The following is a 5,503-nucleotide window of genomic DNA, read 5'->3' as shown; positions in this document are numbered from 1 at the left end:
ATTGCATACCTGAGGACTTCCTCTGCTAATCATTTCATTTCTGATGTTCTCAACACTTTTCAGTTTGCCCCTACTCACAATCTGCCCAAGTCTTCGGCGATCCACAACACTGAATTTCCTAGGCCAACCTGCCCCTGCTTTGTGCTCTATCCCGGTTCCTGTTTGAATATTCTTCAAAGTTCTGTATACTGTAGACAGAGGAATACCATGTCTACAAGCTAACACTTTAGCATCAGCCTCACCCCTTTCAAAATCATCTAGAATGAGCTTTCTTTTCTCTCTTGCTGTATATTCTGCCATGTCAACACAGGAAGCCGTCTGCTCAGACAAGGGAGATAACTCTTGACGCAATGAGCTGCCTTCTAAGCCTTCAAGAGTTGTCTCCCTTATTTAGTATGCTTAGTGCATACTGAAAGCCCTTTTTCCAATCTTAGCATCATTAGAAAAAAAACCCAAAGATTTTCTCAATAATTTCTGGGAACACTGTACTATAACTTAAAAATATTGTATGGTTTGTAAATTTTTATCATTTATGAGGGTGTTCACTTTCTTTTGCCCGCTAGTCATGGGCTAGGCGTTAGTCTATCACTATGTTTGCTAGCGTCAGAACGGTGGTCGAGGGTTTCATCAAATATATACACATGAGACAACCATTACCTCAGGGTTTCCATGCGTTTTTCATTGACACCTCCTAACAAGAAAAGTTCTAAATTGGCGTCCATCTTGAAATTCGACAGCCATCTTATATAAATTGTTTTCTTAAAAAAGACACCAACATTCTAATTGAATTTCCACACTTCGAGTGACATTTCAGAACAAACATTCTCTCAATGTATGTGTTTGTCCTGTTATTTCCACTGCTACCATGGTTATACAGGATCTATTTTCGGAATGAAACACTACAATTTGATGAAATTACATGATCACATCCAGTATCATTCACTGTGTAACAAACAGTTTTTGTAGTTGCCTGTAGATCAACATTTCAGGTTGCTTGCAGATTGTGAGGTATGCGATGCAGCATATAAGCTGTCGGGCAACCTTTGTATCTTTGACACTTATCGGGGCGGTGATGTAGCCTAGTGGTAAAAACGTTTGTTCGTGATGCCGCGTTCGATTCCCCACATGGATACAGTGTTTGTAGCCCATTTCTGGTGTACCCCGTCGTGATATTGCTGGAATATTGCTAAAAGGGCGTAAAACCCAACTCACTCACCCACTCTTTATCACTTGATCTGAAGAAAAAATAAACTTGAAAGGTGGGCTTAACCATTAACTAACAAACGCTATCACAAGTTTACTTACATGTTGAAAATCGTCGCCGAGGCACCTCAGACGTAAAAGCCAACTTGGCAAACAAGGATAACCATGTATGAAAGCCACCCACTTGCCTTTGTGAGCGTCAGGGCCTCAGGTTGTGCGCGATCAAGCATAGTGCGATGGGTGAAGCGGTGATTCAGCAAACTCCTACGCGGAATCAAATCTATCGTCATGTAATGCACGTGTACTATCATACATCTCCAAATGGGTTTGCTCACTGCCGTGCACCAGCTACTTCTCGTAAACGCGTTCTTTGCACCGGTCCAACTTATCCTTCTTTGCATGCCAGTTATCCCTTGGATACGTAACAGAGGCGGTTACATCAAGAAGTGCCGTAAAATCCCCAGACAATGGTTTCTACCGCTTTAACTGCACAGAAAAACGTACAGGCAAGACCGTTTAGTCCCTCAGGCAAAGATATCTTGAAAATATGATGGAATATATCTATCTATCTACAAAGCAAATACAAATGGCACTAGAACAATCTTTTCTTTCCGTTCCTGGAACTGAAGCAATCTGGAAGTGCTGATTCATTCGATCTAACTTTCAGTCGTAACTAGTTACTTTTTTCTCTTGAGGGTCTAGGAGACAGGCTAAGGTGATGGCAATGACAGAGGTGACTGGTGATGTATTAGGTGGGGTGTATATCTTGCCATCTTATCAATTGTACACCTACAACTGATGGAGACACGCCACGGACAGACTTTAGTGAGTCTCAAGGCTATTCCGTCGTTCACACCCTTACCTTTATGGGTTCAAACACGAAAAGTCATAGTTTTTTCTTTCTTTGACACAAGGTATGAACACTTCTTTACATGAAAGTTTAAGGATTCGATTCACTCGGGTTATGATCTCCTGCAGGTCTGTAACATATCCGTGATTTTACGTTTCACGTACGTGGAAACAATCATCACATCATCTATTACCCCACTGCAGAAGTGGGCGGAGTAGCCTAGTGGGTAAAGCATTTGCTCGTCACGCCGAAGGCCCGGTTCGGTTCCCCACGTGGGTACAGTTCGTGAAGCCCATTTCTGGTGATATTGTTAAAAGCGGCGTCAAACCATACTCACTCACTCACTATCTCCCACGTCAAGTTGACACGCCGCTATGCAACTTATGAACTGCTGAAAGGGACGCTAAACATACACTTGCCTATTTCGTGTTTTCTTGTATACGTGTGTGTCACGTGTGGTATATATTGCATAAAGAGATTGGACTAAGGCAGTTGTTATAATTTGTAGTTGTTTTTCCAGCACTCGGTAATATGACACACTATGTTATATAATTATATGAATTCAGGCATAGGGTAAAGGTTTTGAAATGGTAACCACGGTAGGAGTTGTTCCCAGAAACATTTGCTAGTTGTCAGTAGGAACTAAATTGGTTTTTTTTGTGTGTAACGATGCCCTTGGCAATGTTCCAGCTACAACTGCCCTCTGTGAGCAGCTGAGACAGGACGAGACCTCATAGTCATCGATTTACTCACTGCATGGATACAAAGATATACGAGTTTACCCGCCCGACATCGTTAGTCACCTGATACGACATAAACAGGTTGCTGAAATTATCCGAAAATTACAGGAGCGGAAACAGCTTTTAAGAAAGGTGTGTATGTGCGCGTGAGCGAAACATTTCCACCAGCGTTTCATTGGTCATTTAACAAATTTTCAGGACATAAGAGGGTGCAAAACAAACACACGCACTCACATACGCACGCACACACACAGACACCACCCTCTCTCTGGATCCGCCTATGGTGACTTACAGCTATATGTGAAACGTCTGGTAATTAGCATGGCATCGCACGCCGTAGGAGGTGGCACAAATGGATTGTCTCGTTCCCAATAGATTTATTACAGGTGACTGAGTGAGTGAGTTTAGTTTTAGGCCGCACTCAGCACTATTCTAGCTATATGACGGCTGTCTGTAAATAATCGAGTCTGGACCAGACAATCCAGTGATCAACAACATAAGCATCGACCAGCGCAATTGGGATCCGATGACATGTGTCAACCAAGCCTGCGAACCTGACCACCCGATTTCGTTAGTCGCCTCTTACGACAAGCATAGTCGCCTTTTATGGCAAGCATGGGTTGCTGGAGGCCTATTCTACCCTGGACCTTCACGGCTACATGTAGCCGTATGTCGTGTGAATATACAACATAAACAAAATACAAAATAAAATGTTTTCAACTGTTTTTTCTGGCTCCTTTCTTGGTAGCCTGCAATTTACTGGTGGCTTGAAGACATAGCTGGTTGCATAAATATTATCAGAATGCTTTCTGTTGTCTGCTTCTCACTCAATTACTTACAGAAAAACAACATTGTTTGACCTACACAATGAAAGCTGAACATCAAACAAAACAACGGCAACAACAAAACGTTCTTGACCCTGGTGACCCGAATGCGATTCCCAAGTTACCTGGTCATTGCTCATAGCGTCCAACAGATATACTCAAACAACTCATGTCTAGGCATTGTGGCATTTATCGAATAAATATATTCATACTTGATTGAAATATTATGAATTATCCGATGTAGATAGACGACCATCTGTCTTCAAGGAAAAGCATCTGTGAGTGACATTTGGCAAGTCTCGTTTCTCGGAATACATTGATGACTTATTGCCATTTTGAATTTCTGTTTCTCCTTTGAAATCCCGTTTTTACTCTTGCCACCTGTTTAATTTGAAAATGTTTGCCGCTGAGAAAACAAATAAGAGCTCAACAGTCAAAGTTGTTTTGTTACGTTTTGGTTGTATAGGTACACTGTAACATTTCATCCAGCTAAGAAAAATATAAATTACGTTAAGTTTCCATTTTGTTTCAGTTAGGTTTCCGGTAACGGAAATGCACTGGAGCCCATACTGGAATCTGGGTAACGGAAACCCACTGGAGCCCAACCGGGTTGTGGCTAATTTGTGAGTTTCCATTTATCGGAAACTTGGTGGAAACGTAAAGAAACGATCCGGAAACCTACCTGAAACTTAAGTTTCCATTTTGTTTCATTTAGGTTTCCGGTGTCCGGAAACGAAGTTATTTTTTGCTGTGTACGTTTATGAAACACTTGGTGTCTCGGGACCATGAAGTGCACACGAGCGAAGATCCGCGTTAGAATTCATCTTCATTAACCCATGTATGCTTGTCGGGTGGTTTACCCCTTTCGACTTCAGCACGGAATAAATCGTACACTTTAACCATCATCTGTTTCACGTCAGCATTCAAAGTAATTTTTCATCAGGCATGTGTATCCCGTGCATGACGAGATATTGGCTGTTCCGCTTCTGCGGTTTCACCCCGCCGCCACAGATAACAACTTTTGCATTTTCAGTGATGACAGTTTCTTAAACAACTGTTTTGATGGAGTCCGGAAAATGTTCAAGTAACAGAAAGCTGTTGGGTATTAGCAAATGATTGTACTGTTTACATTTATGTGGCAATTTTGTACACTGATAAAATTTTCAATTCATCGGTGCGTTTCTGACTCAAACGGACTGCAACGACAAATAAAATGTCACCTAGCAATTGACATCCAATACAACAATGCAAGCCACAGAAAGAGAGTCGGCCCCAACGATCACGCGCCTTGAATGCCCGGATGTACTCCCCGCAAACATATCCCTTTCTATCTTAGACCATGTCATCTGATCAATTTAATGGACTTGAAAGTCAAAATGAAACACAGACAAATGAACAATTATGCTTGTATTGCCTTATATAGTTACCTGGAGTAATATTATTAATATCAATAAAAACAGTCTTTATGAAACTGCGTCCTGTATACATTGTCGGAGTTAATTATAATTATTGAAATTAAACTGCCGAGGAATATAGATTGTATTGAGTCATTGCAAGAAACGTCAGCCTTTCCGACTTACGTAAGTTGGAACCAGAGCCCTACGTGCAATGCACGATGGTGTTACCTCCCTTCAATCAGCATACGAAACCATGCCCTCGACATAGTTGTCTATTTCTCCTACGCATGGTATAGCAATGTTTAGAGATACACCCACAAGCAACCCATTCAGCAAGAACTGCGGGGTCCGATGGAAATCTGTCCATGGTGACACGATCAACTGACCCCTGGGAACAATTGACTCCAACGCAACGATTCGGCATTTGTTTGCTGACGTCGATAAAGCAGCAAGATAATGAAACTGAACTAACTAACTGAAAATCCTTCC

The sequence above is a fragment of the Haliotis asinina genome, chromosome 3 (assembly GCF_037392515.1).
Source record: "Haliotis asinina isolate JCU_RB_2024 chromosome 3, JCU_Hal_asi_v2, whole genome shotgun sequence".
Lineage (NCBI taxonomy): Eukaryota > Metazoa > Mollusca > Gastropoda > Lepetellida > Haliotidae > Haliotis > Haliotis asinina.
This window is presented reverse-complemented; position numbering follows the sequence as displayed.